At 38.6% G+C, this 19,732-nt stretch overlaps 1 protein-coding gene across 1 annotated transcript in view; it reads right to left on the reverse strand.

Annotated features, from left to right (window-relative positions):
* peli3 (pellino E3 ubiquitin protein ligase family member 3) overlaps positions 1-13,138 on the reverse strand; it is a 45,297-nt gene extending 32,159 nt beyond the window's left edge. Inside the window, exon 1 of the mRNA XM_007255689.4 lies at positions 12,723-13,138. The gene's annotated coding sequence lies outside the window, so the exon portion shown is untranslated. The remainder of the gene's footprint in view (positions 1-12,722) is intronic.
* Between the last annotated feature and the right edge of the window lie 6,594 nt (positions 13,139-19,732).

The raw sequence follows: 19,732 nt of genomic DNA on the forward strand, positions 1-19,732 counted from the left end.
CATTAGTTGCAGTCCTATAAATAAATAAAGAATTTTACTTCTTGCATTATAATTTCTATTTTGTTAACAATCACAGCCCTGCATTAAGTTAACTTGGGTGTCATCTTAAGAGAACAAAACAACACAACTAGTTAATCAAGGCAGCATTTTAACATTTTAACAGTACAAACACAGGATGCATGGCTTCATAAATTTTATCCATAATCTACACACCATCTGACAGTGTAATACTGTTGTGCATTTAGAAAGCAATGTAATTCTGATAATTATCTAGTATAAATTACAGTATATAGCTTCATTCATGATATTAAAGAAGTACATTTGCTGAAATGCTTTCCAAAAGGCGAGAATCCTGTATATTTAATTAATGGGAAAATGCGGCAGCTTTATGTGTCCTACTAGCTCAAGCCTTCGCCTGCAAGGGCAATTCACAGGCTTACAGATGATGAACAGCACAAATCATGCAAACGCTGTTCTGTTACAGTGCAGCAGGGAGCGGGGTGTGTGGCAGTGAGAGGTGGTATAGAGTGGACAGAGGGGAGGGGGCAGATAGAGACAGAGAGAGAGAGAGAGAGAGAGCTGGAGATAAAAATAGAACTAGCATGTTGGTGCAGGTGATGGAGGACGGAGGCACGGATGGAAGAAAGGCGTGTAAAGGTGAAATAAAAACATTACATGGCAAAGCGCTGAGGGCTACGTCAAGCTAGACAAAAACTGAAACATGCCGACTGAGCTGCAACCGTGTGTGTGTGTAGGGGTGGGTCTTCTGTGTGAGTATGGGGGGGGGGGTATATGCGCCAGCACATGGATTTGGCAGGGTGATGTATTGCCTGTTCTGTTCTACGCAGTTTCTAATCAACCTACTGTCACAACCTGGATGGAGGGAGGGAAAGCGAGAAAGAGAGAGAAGAGAGAGAGAGAGGGAGGGAGAGAGAGCATAAGAGAGTGTGTTATGAGGGTTAGTGTGTGCATGAGGTAGAGAACAGTGCGTGTGTGAGGTGGAGAACAGTGCATGTGAGGTAGAAAACAGTATGCATGTGAGGTAGAAAACAGTATGAATGAGGTAGAGAATAGTGCATGTGAGGTAGAGAACAGTGTGCATGTGAGGTAGAAAACAGTATGAATGAGGTAGAGAATAGTGCGCGTGAAGTACAGAACAGTTTGTATGAGTTGGCGAACAGTGCATGTGAGGGAGAGAACAGTGAGTATGAGGTGGAGAACAGTACATGTGAGGTAGAGAACAGTGAGTATGAGGTGGAGAACAGTGCACGTGAGGTAGAGAACAGTGCATGTGAGGTAGAGAACAGTACACGTGAGGAAGAGAAATGTGTGCATAAGGTAAGGAACAATGAATGTAAGGTAGAGAACAGTGTGGCTGAGATAAAGAACAGTGCACGTGAGGTGGACACCAGTGACTATGAGGTGGAGAACAGTATGTATGAAAAGGGGCAAAGTGTGTAATAGTATATTAGGCATCAGGAGTAGAGAACAGTTAAAGAAGTGGAGTACAGTCCATGTGAGGTAGAGAACAGTGCATGAGGTGGAGACACGGTGCATTAAGTAGAATACAGTTCACATGACGGTGGAGAACAGTATGCATTTGGTAAAAACAGTGCATACAGAGTGGAGAATAGTGAGCGTGAGGTGGGGAACTGCAAATGAGGTGGAGAAAAGAATGCATGAATGTGGACCAGTGCAAACGAGATGGGGAAAAGTGAGTATAAGGCGAAAAACAGTGAGCATAAGATTAGAAAAGTATTCATGGGGTGACTGTCTCCATGTGAATTAACCTAAAGCCTGAACCCAACCCATACTCATCAGTTTGAGATATAACCCATTCGAAATTCACTGCACTAAGACCTCAATATAATGTAGAAGTCAAGAAGACGAGCGGCTTGCACTGGTAGTATTTACACTGTACCAGTTTTCTGCACAATCCTGGGCAGTTTATCAATAATGCTCTGGCTTCTTTTGCCTTTTTTTATCAACAGCACCCCCTCAGCCTAGAGACCATCTGTCCCTTCTTTCTTCTTCTGCTGTTTTTTCTATCTTCTGCACTCATCCACAAAAATGGTTCCACCTAGTGTGAGATATGGACAAGAAATGGGTTGTGCAATAAATACATTTTTAACTCTTGGCTGAATTTATAAGAAGTATTTGGTTTTGTGCACTTACTCTACCTCACTCTACCTCCAGCCTAGTTACGTCACATGACCACAGATTTTAGGGTGAAAAGATCCCTCTGTTGATTCATTCATGACCGTTTACGTTTGCTAATATTCAATGTCTTATTGTGAAAACGCATATTGCAATACCACTACGATTTAATCGTACAGCCCTTGTTCCACCTATTCTCTACATCACTTTGTCTTCTCTTGTCTTTCCTATTGTCTTGCTTCCTCTCTCATCTGCTCTGTTCATATCTTTTCTCTTCATCTATTCTCCATAACTCCTCACTACCATCCTATCTCAGTTCACTCCCACAATGCTCCCTGCTGCCTCTGCAGTGTGGTAAGTGTGTATGTGGATGAGTGGGAGGGAGGGAGAGAGAGAAAAAGAGAGAGAGAGAGAGAGAGAGTCTGCCTCATCTATCAAGAAACAGATGAAGGGGGTGCTAAATATACACATGCACGGAAATGATCTCAAGAATAAGTTATGAAGCCCCGCTCCGGTCTGATCTCACCCAAACTTAATTCTTCATAATCTGGGTGCGCTCCTCAGCGGACCATTAGCCCAGCACATCTTGAGCTTTTTTTTTCTGTCGGCGCTGCAGATCTCATGTGTTGAACGCTACTGCTGCTGCTGTCGTAGCAAAGTCAGAGCCGTGGCAGCACTGATGGCCGTTTACCGAGGTGTTGTGACTGCAAGTGTTTTATTATCTTTGTCCATGTTTGCTTTATCTAAATTACACGTCAATGGACGCTTGTAACAGCCCTCTATCTGCGATGGTAATGCCGTGTACATAACAGTGTCTCGAATAAGTTTGTACAGTGTGTTTGCCAAGTGTAAGTAATAGTGCTGTCTGCAGCAATATGTTTATACAGTAGAGGGCTGGATGGGATGGGAATGTTCTCTATATTAGCTGTCTCAGTCTCGACAGAGACTATTTTTTTTTATTGTAATATTGTTGTTTGTCTCTTTATATATTACACCATACTGTACGCTACAGGCTGCAGCAGTATTAACATTAGCTAAGCGCTAGCTGAGCGCTAGGTGAGTATTATCGGCCTGTACCCTGCTGCTAACCCTGGCTAGCACTGCCGGAGCAGTATTAGCATTAGTTGCTAATCGTGCTAAGCGCCAGCTTTTTTATCATTCAGAGGTGAGTATGTCAGCCTGTAGTCTGCGTGTTTACAATGTTAAAACAAGCTACATGGGACGAACCGCTGTCAAGGTTCCTCAGTTTAGCACTGTCGGTGGCATTTACTAGTGCTAGCAGTTATCTGGTAATGCTAATGCTGCTGCACACAGCCTTAGTGGAAATCTGGAAATCTAAGTTTACTAAAAAAGGAAACAGAAGCGATTTACTCACGCAAATAAACAGTTATCAGGAGAGGAATCTGTGTAGACTAAAATCCAGTGCTTGTTTAAGAATTACAGTTTTGTTTACCACCACCCAGCGGCAAGACCTGACGTCACCCCTGTTTTACTAGTGTCGCATAATGCGCCTTATAATCCGGTGTGTCTTCTGTATAAAAACAGACCAGGAAATAGACATTGATAGTGCGCCTTATAATACGGTGCAAAATACAGTAGTATGAATGGTATAGTATGAAAAATACAGTGAATAATATGAGCTTCAACTCATCCTCACTCACAAGATATTACCTCATAGCTTCATAAAACTTCCTCACACCTTATACATGTGTGGGCATTTCTAATCCCTCCCTTGAGGTAACACTTCTTGGTACTTGCTGTCATCCCATAACTTTTGTACACATCCCAAAATCTTTGGCATGCCAGTGTATGTATATTGCTATATATTACGGTTGGGTATGTGTACACATTCTGGGCTTACTATATGGTCACTATCCAATCACTAGGCATGTTTATTGTCTCAGTCTATTAGTTACAATTTATTTGTACAGGGCAGAAAAAAATTCTGAGGCTAGCAGTGCAGCGAAAAGCTGATTTGAGTTTAAACAGAACTGTAAAATTAAGAGTCCTCAGCTTAGTTGAATAACGAGACCTCTGTACATTCTCAGACTGTGAACCTCAAACACGCTTGACTCTTCACTAAGGAAAAACATTTGTTTTAACAAACACAGAGCTGTAAAAAGGGCATATTCCAACCCCCCCACAACTGTTACATAACATTTTCTGGCTCTTGATTATATTTATGCCCTAAAATTTACACACAAACATCCCACTAGCAAAAGCCCTGTTAACTCAAGTCAAGGCTGGTAAAAGGGTAAACACAACCACTTTCGAGAAAGTGTTTGATAATGTCGATATTCCAGACCCTGCTAGATATTTAAAAACATGTTATTACATGAACCAAAACTCAGATATCCTCAAGGAACTTTAACAAAGCAAAAATGAGGCTAAATCCCAGGCTACATCGCTCACCAACAGGTTGTCTCCTGCAAGTTTCTGCAAAAAGGGAACTTTAACAAAGCAAAACTGAGGCTAAATGCTAGGCTACATTGCTAACCAACCAGCTGGAGTCTGGATCTGTTCTTTTAAGATCCTTCATAAACAGTCTCAACAAATGAAAGAAATCATAAAAACTGCCCATTTCTCTGAAATGTCTATACAGCCTTATATGTGCCCATATTGGCACATCATGCTTGGACCCTGATTGCTGTTAGCAGTTTTATTAGCATGATGTAATTTGTTGATGGTTCTCAAGCAGCTTAAAGAGATTACAACAGTCCACAGAAATCAATGGGTTTAATATGAACTTGGCACCAACTTCAGACAAAAACAATCCTCACTTTCTCTCAAGTTTCACAAAGAATAAAACATTATATTTATAGCATTAAGCAGACAAAATGTAATAAAATGTAGTGTTAGGATTTTTGTTGGTGCTATGTGGTGTGCTTGGGGAAGCAAATCCTAGTCTGTATGTTACCTTTTTGTACCTTATGTTTGAAAGTTACTAAAAAAAGATTATCTGAATAAAAAAAATACTTTACTTTTCTCACATTAGCCAAAACTCATTTGACAGAAACAAGCTGCTCTCTGTCCATGTAGGAAAATCCACCTCTGATAATGTACATTTAAGGTAAAACTTAAAGGTGGATTTTTGAGGGTGTTTTGTGTAAAATATGCTTTCTAGCCTCTAAGCAACAATGTTTGCCAGCTAGTGGAAAATTAATAATCTTTCCAAAACACATAAGAGGGGTTACTGCACAACACTTATTGTAATATCCCCAGGGCAGCTGTAGGTTTTCCAAAAGTTTAGAATATGTGATTGTGTATACTGGTTAGACAATACATTTGAAAATGTCCTATGTCTCATTTTTATCTTGAAATTTAAAGATGTAACTTTGGTGAAGCTCACAAGAACTGCATACCACTTCTTAACTCAAACAATATATTTGAGCTAAATCCTGTAATATCGTTCTACCTCCTCAGTCCACATGCTTCTTTCACTGTCAGATGCTGGTTCTTTAACTGTCTGTAACTCGTTTGTAAAATGCATGTGTAAAGTGTGTCCTTTCATGTAGAAATGAAGGCTTACCCAAATTAATTTGGTGCAGCAGAATCTGAATAAAACCCATGCAAACATGCTTCAAAGCAAAAAAAAAAGAACACTGCAGGTAGGCCTTTCACGCTAATCACATTATTATTAACTTATCGTACACTAAATATACATGACCTCAATAATATTTGATAGTCGTGATATCATCATCTGTTGTGTTTATTTGTATGTTTGTTCACGTATACTATAACTGTGAACATTATTTTAGCCAGTCATGCTTCAAAAACGGTGACTTTATACACACAGTGTGGATGGACTGTGGATAAAGAAAAAATTGTTATATATTTCCCAAACTGTGATTTATTAAAAGGGTATAATTGCTTTGTTATGCTATTCTATTATGAATATTATCAGTGGCATTTAAATTGTCTTAAAATGAAAATAATATCGATTATCGCAATAATTTTTGCAATGATATATCGGCCCTGAAATATTGTTATTGTTACAGGCCTAACTGCAGGTGATACCTCAGCTCTGATTAGCTCACAGAAATGAACTATTTCATGAATTGTATGGATAATGACCATGAACTCCTGCTGTGCTATGTTTGGTTGGGAGAAAACCTCATATACATTAAATCATAATCTTGTACAGTGCAGTGTCAAGTAGATTTTCTCATTCAAACGTTCAAACGAGGGCGAGGAGTTTGCGTGTGTGGAAGAAGGTGGAGTCTGCAGTGTTATCTCTGTGCTCGGATGATTGAGTGAGCGTCCTTACAGTCCTGTCTGACCTCGCCGCACTGTCTGGACAGGCAGCATCCTTTATTTGGAGCCACCAACAGAGGCAGAATGAAAGAAAGAAGGCAGGAATAGAGACCACTAACAAGTGATGGGTAATATTAAATTACTCCATAGTAACATTGTTACACTGTAATTGTTACTAAAATAAACTATTTAGTTGTATTAATTTTCCGTTTTATTATAGCTAAATATGATATATTCTGTACATGAAAATAAAGATGTATTCATATATTTTTGTAATGCTGGCCAATCTAGACATCCTAGATATCTTTTCTCCTTTACTACTCATCCCTGTCTTACTCAAAGACAATGTTTCAGGAAAGTGCTGCATTTGTGTAATACAACAGTGGTCACACAAAGACCAACAAAGTTAACGCAGTTCACACACTGCATTACTGATCACTGCAGGCCAGCATATTTTACTGACCTGACTTTTTGGACACCGGACACTCTTATCTTTGGCACCATCCCATAATTCACTGTAGGAATGGGTCCACTCATTAGTTCCTGTACTGTGTAAAAACACATGAACACTTGCTTATTGGGTTTATATTACCTTTTTTCACTATGATTCTGTATTTGTGCTTATATTTAGATGCTTTAGCTTTTTATATAAATTTAAGTACTTTGTTGCAATATAAGCAATAATTCTTGTGATTATTTAATAAGCCAGGGCACTATCAGCTAGCAGTTTGTCCCACATAGCTTTATTTTAACACGACAAACACGCAGACTACAGTCCAATATACTCGACTCTGACTGGCGAAAGAGCTAGCGCTGCGGTTAAGAGCTAATGCTGCTGCACCCAGCCTTAGTGCTGGAGAAACTTCACTGAAAACTTACCCTTAGACAAAATATTCAACTTCTAAGCTTACTGTAAATAAATGAAAGCGCTTTACTCTCCCAAATAAAGGATTTTCAGAAGAGAAATCTGTGTAGATTAACATCTAGCACTCGCTTGACTTTTTTTTTTTAAGAATTACAGTTTTGTTTACTTAGGCCCTTCCCCCAGCTTTCGCATTAGAAGGGAAACATGGCAACACCCTTGCTCACTTCAATGTAGGCATTCTTATTAGTGTCCATTTAGATGCTTATCACAAGTGAAGTTTCTAATTTTTTCTCCACAAATATTAGTTTTCTTGTTACAAAACAAAAAAATGTTTCATGCTATGTAAAGTGTTTTAACTATGTTTGCTGCTAATAGTAGTGCTGCACCAATAAAGCCAATTCATAACTGATAATCTGCTGATGTCAATATGACATCATTGCCCATCCCTAATTGTTATGCCTCACTGTTTACAGCTAAGGAGGGGCTTTAACAAAAAACAACACCAAATTAGGAAATCTGCTTGAGCATCCAATTAATCTCCATCTGGTTCATGATAAATTACTTACAAGAGTAAACTTCACTTGAGGCTGTAAACCACCACATATATAAACCAACACAAGCTAACCTCCAGAGAGATAAATGTCCTCTCAACTTTACCAGACACAGGCACACATAAACCTGTTTATCTTCACCCATTCACATTCTGCAGGTAGCAAATTTAGCTGAGGCACGCAGAGCAAACGCTCACCTTCCAGAAGGCTCTGTTGCATCCATGCTGAGCAAAGCTTTACTTAAGGAATTCTGCAAACTGCTGGCTTGAGAGGTAGCTGGTAAATTAACAGCAAATTGCCTCATAACCACAAGGTCACCGGTTCAAATCCGCCTGTGATCCTATAAAGGAGATTATGATGAAATGTCTGAGAATGGCAGATCCTGAAAAGCTCCTATAACGCAGAGCTGGGGAGCCGGTCTACAGTATCTGTAATACTACAGCCTACAGGCTACCACAAACAGGCCAAATGAGTAATTTCTCCACTCCAGTATGTCACAGGTGGCTACACCTCCACCCAAACCCACACACTTACACCCAAAGCACAACCAGTGAGGTAGCGAGAGGCCCACAACCTTATTAAAACACAGGCTGTGACACAGGCTGTGCTGAGTCACTGTGGCTAACATACATTGACATGGCCTAAAGACAATATATCACAATATATTTCATAATATCAGTCAGAATGATTGAATTCCGTTATCAATATGAACCAGGGCTGCACAATATTGGAAAATTTTGACATTGCATTGTTTTTTTTTTCGACAATATATATTTCGATATTAAACAATGCAGGACCCGTGACAGCACCAGCTACGCCCATACCTGCGCGTTGTCTCACGACAGATCACGAGATCTAGACCGACCGAGAGCCGAGTCAGCCAAGCACTCAAAAACCAAGGAAAAACAGCAAAACGACAATAATCAAGCACTTAAATGGCCCTTTAAAAGGTAAATATAAGCGTTCTTCTGGGGTTAAAAGAGTGATTCCAGCTGTAACTGGAAATATCTGCGCATAACTGTGCGTAACTGAGGTGCACAGCTTTGGACAGGCTGTCTGCCGCTGCTTAAAACACGTGTCCACCAATGTGGAGGCCATTTGGTTACCTCGTATTTATGCCCGCTCCCCCTCTCACTCGTACCCACCCCCTCCCCTTCTCAGCAGCAGACAGAGACGACGCTGCTCACTCAGAATGCTGTGTATCTATTTCATGTGTTAAGAATAAAAACATTGCAACATGACGTGTTTGTTTTTATTGCCTAAGATGACATTGCATGTCCTGCGATGTGAATATCGCGCGTGTGCACATCGCAATGACAAAGCCTAAACGATATATCGTGCAGCCTTTATATGAACACTACAAAAGCCACAGAAAACTGCCAAAAACACCCATAATATATGTGTAGATGTCTGTACCTACAAACTTCTAAAAATGAATTTGCCAATTCATGTGCCACAGCATTTAAACGTTCATTTGGTATACCAGATGGTTTTAATTTCTGGTCTGGTATGTATTTTTCACATCATGCCATACCGCCAGAGGAACAGCACCACCAAAGTGCTAGCTAATGCTAGCCAGTTAGTATAACAAGCTGAACAGTATGGATAGTATACACAGTCTGGACTGGACCAAGGGGGCTGTAGCTCAGCTCTGTGGAGTCTAAAGCCCGCCTTGCGCTGTCCTGACTGGAGAAAAATAAGAACAGCAGTTTTTTAGAGGAGCTGCTGCTGCTCTAAAAAAGAAAAACAACAGCAAATGGACAAAGCTTTTGCAATTATTAATTTCAGAAAAGGAACAGCTCAAAAAAAGTTCCTCTCGTCAGGTCTTGGTAAAACACGGAATGCATCGGTTATCCGATGGAAACTCGTTGGAAATCTATATTGACTTACACAAGATAGCAAACTAGCTAGTGTAATACAGAACTATTTCACTGATTTCATGATCAAATAATAAAACACTGAGATAAAGGAATGCTCTAAATACTTTTTAATTTAGTTTTTTTACCTACTGTTTTTATTGTCTCTCTGATGGGCCCAGAAAGTCCTGGCTGTAGAATCATTAATTTGTGTAGCTTAACACTGTAAGATAACATTACTGTACATTCAAATTTGGAGTGTATTATTAGTATCATGACGTTTTGGATCACTGACATTGACATTCTGTTACAAATCTGATAAAATTCTTTATTTTTTTAATATAATCAGTTAGGGGTGTACCATGTCATATCGTATGCAATAATAAAATTAAAATTTCATTTTGTTGCAGTAGAGTATTCTTGGTTTTTTTTTTAATTCAGTGTTTGTTATATTGCCAAGAGTATCGTGAAAAAATACCACAAAAATTGTGATATTATTTTAGGGCCATATTGCCCACTCCTACTCTATAGTAAATTAAAACTTTATTGTTTTATATTATACAGTCTCCTGACAGTAAAATAAGCCACAAATATCAATAAAATTCGAGTCATGCAAAAACAAAAAAAAAGAAGTAAATAACAATAATATTTATTAATACAAATACTGTGATATCCTGTGAAACCCTCAGAATTTTTAAATATACTCTGATATATATTTCTGGTCATACTGCCCAGCACTACATAATAGATGTTGTTCATGTGTTTGAATTATTGTCCAGCACTGTAATGAGCTATCCCTTGTGTTAGGATCAGATTTCTCCTTTGAGATGTGTCCCTCTGAAAGTCAGATATAACAAGAGCTCAGCATCCATAAACATCACTGTGAGCCCTGTGACACAAGACAGGATCACATTTAATCATCTGTAATATGCTTCAAATGATGTTTAGATATAGGATAATCTAAGAACATTACATAATACCAGGATTGTGCAGGGAAGCGCTTTCCAGGCCTCCAGCAACATGCAACCTCTCATGCTGGCCATTTTGCAGCTGTTGCCACGTTTTTTGTAGCACAGTGCTCACAAACAGGGTTGTACCTCAGGGATATTTCATCATCCGTGGATTTACAAGTGAAATAGAGGACTAAATATGAACTATGAGGGCTGTGATGGTCATTATGTAATGGTATTACGGTTGGGCTCTCCAGCTTGCATCGCCAGAAGCATGTGTGCTTTGAGACGACGGATTGCACGGCATTGCGTCTACAGGACTACACACACACACACACACACACACACACACAGACACAGACAAACACAGACATTTTCACACACACACAGCACAGCAAAACTGAGAGAGGAAGGACACTGTTGAACGTGGGAAAAAAACAACACAGGACATTTCACAATTTCTTAACTGCCTTTTTGCCCTTTTTTAGAGTCATCTGTTAGCTGGCTAAGCTGACACTCTGCCTATTTAACTAACTATCCATAATTATCATGATTTGCCAACCAGACTGTTAGTTATCTATCTATCTAACTAGCTTAGCTAACTAGCTGTTATAGCATTGACATTAAATAGCTAACTTAGATTAGCAAGCTAAAACAGCAAGGCTAGCAAAAAACACTATCAAAACGAGTGTATTTTACCTTAAAGTGTGTCTTATTTATCATATTTGCCTGGTTAAAAAATAAACAGTCAAGCCTTTTATTCTTATTCTAATTGTCCTTTCCACCTTAAATAGAGCAGCAGTTACCGTTTACCAGTTACCATTACTACAGTTACTGCTGTGCCATTTAAGGTGGAACGTGTAAAAATTCCTGTAAAAAGATAAACTACTGAAAAGATGATTCCAGCTGTTCTTTAGCTAGCTAACCTAGCTAGCTAATGCTGCATTAGCTAACTGTAAACCTAAACTACACTAAAACAGCAAACTTGGCACAAACCAATTAAACAGTGAACTATTTTTAAATGTTGCAGCTTATAAGACTAGATAAAGCTTGTTTGCTTAGCTATAAATGTGAAAATCAAGCGGTTTTAGATTAAAGTTAAGCTTCTTTAGAAATAGAATGTTCAGTTCCACCTTAAATTGTGCAGCTTTTAAACTACCTTTACTGTGTAAAAGGGAGGAAATCATAGGGAATTATACCACAGTCATTTCCAACTCTGCTATGTGATTGGCTGAGAGGCATTCTATGAGTGCCGTTATCAGCCGGTAATATAAGCACTGTGTAACTTAATGTGTAAGTTAATATTGGTACTGTTGTGCTGATCTACGGCCGCAGCACAGCAGTGCCAAAATTACATTATAGCACTTCCTCTTGTGTACTATTGCTTAATTCATCATCTCACACGATATGATAATATCACAATACTTTGCCCACGATAATGATGATATAACAATACTTGATATTCTACAAAACAACTCTCTTTAATACTTTATAGCATTTGTCTAGCTAATTAAAGAGGATTCAATACTTTCAAATAAGCAAATAACAGGAATTGTGTTTTTGTGTGTGTCAGGTTACACAGTAACCTAAATAGCTCAGCTTTCTGTTGTAAAATAAAATTAGAACGGTTCTGCGCCTGTTAAAATGTCTCTACTCTAAAATCTTTTCAAACTGTGTACAGCTTACAGAAAAATATAGATAACAAAAATTAAAACAAAAATACACTAATGCAAAAAAGTATCAAATATCCCTATCGCCAAATAATATAATATGATATATCGCCATATCGATATTTTGTCACACCCCTGTTACTACTAGCTACTGTTACTGCTGCGCCATTTAAGGTGGAACGGAAAAGATCAAATCGAGTAGCTAAAAGCCTGATGAAATTATGGGACGTGCGCAGGGGATTCCGTCCATTCTCTGCCCAGTAAATACGATTTATTTCGCTACAAATCGCCAGAAAACGCCGACTAACCGTGAAAGCCCTCGGACACACAGACCAGCAACCAACCAAATCCAAACCCAGCACCAAACCCAACACCGTTAACCGTCCGTTAGTTATCTATTTATCTATCTATTTACTCACCCGCTGCTGATGTTGTGTTGTTCTCCGCCTCGCGTCGAGCCCGCGTTTTGCCTCGTCAGTCCCCGTGTGCTGTTAAAATCTGGAGTCGTGCTGCTGAATCATCGCCCGCTACGGAGATCTGGACAGCGCGTCGTCGTGTGCTTCGCATCGCCACGGCAGAGGCATCGCTCACGGAGCTGCGGCGTGAACGGACGTTAGTCCGGCAGTACGGAGCATCACCTCGCTCCGGAGAGTCGTCACGCCCATCGCTACCTCGCGTTTCCCCTCGTTAAAAAAAAAGAAAAGAGAGGAAGAAGACGAAAGAAGAAGAAGAAAAAAAAAACAGTCCAGGGAAGGTTTTCGCCCTCGCCCACGTCGTTCTCTTTTCGCTCGCGGAGGAGAGACCACGACTCTTGCGTAAAGCCTCCCCCCCTCCCCCCCTCCCGCCTTCAGAGAAAGGGAGAGCGCGAGGACGGCAACGCCTACCTGCTGCTGCCCACGCCTGCTGATGCTGCTGGAGATACACTGATTATACACTATCCCCACCCGTGCTCGGGAGAGCCACGCCCCCCTCCCACAGGATTGGCCAGCAGTCAGTGCGAGTTTAATTCTAAATCAAGGGTGTTCCTTAATATCAATTCATATCAAATTAAATCAAATAAATATACAGTGGTGTATTTGCCTCCTTGCAGATTTCTTTTTGCATTTTCAGAATTCAGATTATCAAACAAACTATAACAAGACAACAATAGTAAATAAAAAAGCAGCTTTTAAAATGATGATTTAATTTATGTAAAAACTGTGATTAACTGCATTTTTGTTAAACTGAGATTAATTTCACTAGCCACAACCAGGTCTGATTACTGCCAGACCTGTAAAATCAAGAAACCTCCTAAAAAGAACCTCTCTGACAACACGAAGCAGCTAAAAGATCTAAAAAATAAAATAACACACTATACCTCGATATGAAAAAAAAGGAAAAATTGGAGCAAACAGAGCTATTGTTTTGTGAGAATTTACAGTCTGTGAGAATTTACATCTTCTCCCCCACCATAATCCTCAGCACATTGACATGATGGTACCCAAAAACATAAGCATCCACTCACTCCACTGTCAACTAACCTGAATGATCATGTGCAGCAAGAGGCAAGACAGCACCAGCATTTTAGTTCACCACAATTCCTTATGTCCATGAACCCCTGTATCTGCAGCCTTAGCCTTTATCTAAGAAAAATAATTAGCTAATTACCAAAAGCTAAACTTAACTATTAGATTTTTAGCCTAGTCCCCAACATTAAGAATTTTCCTTATTCTCAAATATCTTCAGGTAGGTTATTCCAGAGTTGGGGGCTTTTAAAGACAATAATGTGGTTCGTAATACCAAGTTACTTTGCAAGAACAAACTCACAAGAACACAATGACTGAGGACTGTGCTGTGTACTTACTATTGTGCAATACAATGAGCCCAGCTGACTACATCACACATAGCATCAGAGATGAGCAACAGAAATGATACAAATGGAAACTAAAAACAGTGTGCGCAATACACACCAGCAGAAAAGTGTTGCTAAATTTCCCTCTAGAGTGTAAAAAAGACAAAGAGCCATGTTGGCTTCTCTTCTCACGGGAAAAAAGTATTAAGTACCTTTTAGGCTGCACATTCTTGTGATGAATTCAGATCTTGTGTCCTATAGATCAAGGCATTCTGAGAATGTATCTATTGTTGGACTTCTGCCTTCCCAAAATAAAAGTGTGCTGCTATAGAAGTGCCACCTCTACTAGAGAATGTCCCGAAGGGTGCCCTTAGATGAAGTAGATACAATGGAACGTAGTGCTGGGTTCTGCTACAGGCAAGAAAACATATCCAAGAGCCCTAGTGGTGTCCTTAGGATGTTTGAGGGACAACCATGCAGCCTGAGGCCACCACTGGCCATACAAATGATCCGCTTTTCAGGTTAGTCACTGCTACCTAGTTAAGCTATGGCTGCCATAGGAGCGTATTTGAGTCTTGAGAAACAACATAATGAACAATCACTGTTTGTATCAAATAAACTAAGATTTTTAAACAAATGTAAATATGATAACTTAGGGCGTTTTCACACCAGCACTAGACTTTGGTCCAGTTAAAACCAACTCTGGTCCGTTTTTTAACTTTAGTGCGGTTCGATTGTGCAGGTGTGAAAAAAGTAATCACACTCCGAGACCTGCTAGAGGAAATTGTCTCAGTTCATTCCCAAATTAACTCTGAAGCGGTTCACTTATGGTGAGAACTTGATCCCGTCTCGATCCGACCCAACTATCAAATCAAGACTCCTTTCATTTGAGCTAAACTGCTGATAAGGCTTACTACAGCTATGAACAAGCACTGTCTCTGCTCCGTGCCGTGTACATGCACGTTCTGTGCTGTGGCCACTTCTGTCAGACTAGCAACTAGCAAGTTTATTATGTGTACAATTGTGCTGCGCGTCCTATTAAAAACACTGTTTGAAAGGGCAGCGTTTCAGCCTGTGTGAAATCAAACCAAACAGAGGGAGAAACCTCTCCAAGTAAACAAACTCATCAACTGATTCAGACCATAAAAAACAACTACATGCAGGGCTGAAAACACCCTTAACTACAATTGTTTGACCAGGGTCTGATCAGTGTATTCTGCCATTGCTTCAGTGCTGAATTTACAATGAATGTTAAAAGTTCACCACTAATGGATCTACAGTTTTTGGGGAGGAACAAAAAAATATCTGGGAACTTTAGTGCTCCATTTCCTGGACAGGAATTCAGTCTATAGCTGTAGCCTATATTTTCATTTCAATGGAAATTCTAAGACTAGGCTTAATCACTGTCTAAGAAACTGACCTTAAATATTCTTGGTAAATGCGTCCAGTATTTGTGTTTTGAAATTTAAACCTCAGACAGCAAAAGATGACGTTAGGCAAGAATGCCTTGCTCTACATGTGTGCCAACATGTGTATTGTAAGCAAACCACATGAGTGGATGTAAGCAAGTTTGCTCTATGAGAAAAAAAGAGTTTTCCTTGAGTTTCATAGTCAATCAAAAATTCTATTCAAGGTTCTTCATTTGAAAGAAAAAAAAATCCGAAAGTGACATTTGCAGATTCAACTGCAGTCAGTTTTCTTGATTCCAAAACTCACAAGCCACAAGACTCAAGCTCATTTCACACATTCACGTTAAACTGATATTTGCTGGTAACTGAAACAGGAAGGGGTTAAGTGTGACTGCAAGTGTTGGGTAATTTACCACAGCATGACTAAGATAAAACACGAAGTCATTTAAAAACTCCCAGTCTTGATGAATAACCATGACCATGAGACACCTATTTAGGATTTAAATAAGATTAAGATTTACTTGACCTACAGTACCACTGAAAAGTCTGGGCATATATTCTCATGCAATGCTTTTATTTTTTTTCCTACATTGTACATTAATACTGAAGGCATATGAAGAAAATGAAGGAACACATAAAGAAAAATGTAGTAACTTATAAACAAACCACCATTTAGGTGAATCTTATCTGGGGTGATGTTAAAGTGTGGTTTCTGAGGCTGGTAATTCTTTTCAACAGAGGTAAGTCTTGGTTTTCATTTCCTAGGGCAGTCCTGATGAGAGCCAGTTTCATCATAACATTTTTGATGGTCTTTGCAACTGCACTTGATGATATTTTCAAAGTGACTGACCTCTTAAAGTATTTTCTTTAATTAATTGAGTTGTTTTTGCCATAATATGGATTAGAATATTACTCAAATAGAGCTATTCACTGTATACCCACTCTACCTCTTCACAACTTTACAACTAATGCTCTCAAGCTCATTAAGAGGACAAGAAATTCAAGTAGTTAACTCCTAAGTTCAGCAGAGCTGTTAACCCTTGTGTGGTGTTCATATTTTTGTTACTCGTTTACTTTGTTACTTGTATTTAATTCAGCAAAATTAAGCAATTTTACATTAAAATGCTTTACACATGCTTGCTTCACCTAAATTGCAAGCAAAATAAACAGCTTACATGGTTAATATTTGCCCTTTACCTTTCTTATGTTACATTTCTTTTAAAAAGTGCTACTCTTTTTTTATTATTTTTTTAATAAAATGTAAAAGAAAATGAATTAAACTCAAGATATGAGTAGAAAATTTGTTTAGTTTCAAATTTACAAATGAAGCAATGTTTATTAGCCCTTGTCCAAACATACTGTATGTAATATAAATGGTTGGGGGGGTGTACAGTATGTGCTTATCGAAAATGTGTTTTGATATATGTTTTTCACAAAAAATGAGCCAATGCCAATGAGTTTGAGTTAGAAAAAATATTTTTTTTGTATCATTTGGTGAAAAATGGAAACGTCCCACAGACCCGAACATCACACAAGGGTTAACTGAAAGCTGAACATTCCAGGTGTGCAATACTGTCATTTAAGCAAGCAAGCACTTTGAATAATCTAAAATCTAAAGTTATGGTTCATGGTTTATATGGTTTGTTTAACGCATTTTTGTTTACTAAATAATTTCATATGTTTTTGAATATGTTTAACTGAGTTTATATATCAGGGTTCATATGCTACAACATTACACCATTTATGAGTATGATCAGTAATTGATTAACTTAGATCACATCAAAATGTTCTACAAGAGGGCATCAATCAGCATCTTGAAATAGGATATCAACCAATGACAATATTTATCCAAATATAATGGATTACACATATTAAGGTAGTACAAACTGATTATGTTTATTTCTTTATGTCTAAAGGTCTAATCATTACAGAGCTTCAAAGCATCGACTCAACCTGGAACTTTAATATTCATGAGGATAATTTCCTTTTGTTTGATTGTATATTGAAGCTACTGGATCTTAAAAACAACATTTAAACTTATATTTTCACAATTATGGGTCTTCATGTACCCAGACTGTGTTCATTATCCCAGACTACAATCAGGTCACTTTCCTGGAACTATCCATGGTGCTGAACTTCAACACCTCTTGTTATCCAGGGCGCAATAAAAAAAAAAAAAAACTCTTAGCATTAAGAGCATCTTAACATGTTCAGCGTGTTTTTTTGAAAATGGAGTCCAGGTTAGGCTTGTTAGCCCCTTAAACAGAGATTTTTCAGAGGCACACTTTAAACTGAGGGTTATGAGAATAACTGGTAAGACGGCAGAATGAGTAACATAAAAATAAAATAAAATAAAAGCTAATCAATGCTAATTTCAGCTCCCCATCACAGAGGAATTAAGTAATGGACAATAATAATTCATTTCTGCACCATCTCCCTTATACACATGAGTAAAAACCTGACTCACACAGGTAAAAAACACAGATGGACATTTGAACAGAGTTGTCTGCAGTACAACTGGCATCAGATGAGCTCCTTGACTCTGCCTCAAATGTCTTCTTTAATTTGGCTTCTGTCAGAAGGAATGCTTCTATGCCAGTGGCCTGGATGAGAGTTGGCAGGTGTTGAAACTGTCTTCAACATGGGCACTAATACCTTCTCCACATTGTTTGGGCACTGCTAAAACAATAAAGACGAAAACAGACTTTTTCGCTTGTTTTTAACTATTTTTTAAATTTATTAATTATTAATTAATTAGTTGGGCAGTTAATTATAGACGGTAAACCATAAGTTCTTAAATATAGTCCCACTGTAAAGCTGACATTTTGTCTAGTGTCATGCGGGCCAGACATGAGGTATACACATGCAGATACTTTACATAAAGTTTATGAACCATGTGGTTAAGCTTACATGAGTTACGAGAGTTGAGCATGGTTAACACAAAAAAGGGCAGTGAGAATCAACAACATACCAGGGAGATTGGAGGCTGGAGGTCGCAGGTAGAGCTGAGTGTGGGTGAAACAGGAGTGCCTTGGGCGCCAGGTGTGACAATTATTTTTAGCACACATTTTTTCATTAATACAATCTGGCCTGAGTATTTAAATCTCTTATTATAACGCAGTATTATTGGATTATCCACAATGGAGTTTTGCTATCAAAAATCAGCTAGTATTGCCAGTTAGTGGTTACCCACTAACTGGCAATACTAGCTGATTTTTGATAGCAAATGGATCAAATCTGGTTAGATTAGTAGGTTTTGTGGTTTGATATTAAATGTGGATTATGGTCATAGTTCACTCGAGTCTTAAGTTATTAACCCCAGAACACCAGAATACAGATATCAACTCAGTGCTAGCTTAGTAACATCTGAACTCAGCAGAGGGTTTGGAGCATTTAGTGTTAAACCAGATGCTAACTCTTTTCTGAACAGAATTACACACCTATTTATACTGTTTGATATGATACATGTATTATATCTGTTCGTTACTGCAGTTTTAAAGCTCAGAACATCAGATTATAGTTACCAGTTTAATGCGCCCTGTCAAAGGGGCAGGTGGTATAAAAATATTGAAAATGTGTTTAAAAATCATAACACCTTTATTGAAATATTTTCTATCGTGATAAATATTGATATTGAATTTTTGTCCAGCCCTATTTGAGTATATGCATTTACAAAATATTAGATTCTAGAATGATCTTGTTTAATATGCTTTTACATCTCTGCAGTGGCAGAATAAGGCTTTTTGAAGGGATTGACGTCATTTATATAAATAACATTATTTTTTGTGAGTATTTGGGATGGGATGCCACCAGCATTTATTCCATGTGATTCCATTTGAGCTTTAAGAAGCAGGGCCTTCAGATTTGCATCTCATATAGTATTCATCTCTAATCATTGAGAATCTGCTGTTGTGAAGCTTCTGATAAAATCAGCTGGCTGACTTTGCAGAATTTGTTACGTAATATAATAGTAGTCAAGCTCATCTTTGAGGAACAGCTCATCACCTCCTACTTTACAGACTTCACTACTGATTGGCCAAAAGGATTTACATAACATCAATGTGGTTTCTCCCTCCCTTTCTGGAAGGTGTGGAACAGACTTATTCATAATTCTGATGACTCAGAATCCCAAGCAGAAACTGACAACGAATCTCATATCAGTCTCCCCAAAAGTCTACTAGTTTCTGGC

Source organism: Astyanax mexicanus, chromosome 8 (genome assembly GCF_023375975.1).
Source record: "Astyanax mexicanus isolate ESR-SI-001 chromosome 8, AstMex3_surface, whole genome shotgun sequence".
NCBI classification, from domain to species: Eukaryota; Metazoa; Chordata; class Actinopteri; order Characiformes; family Acestrorhamphidae; genus Astyanax; species Astyanax mexicanus.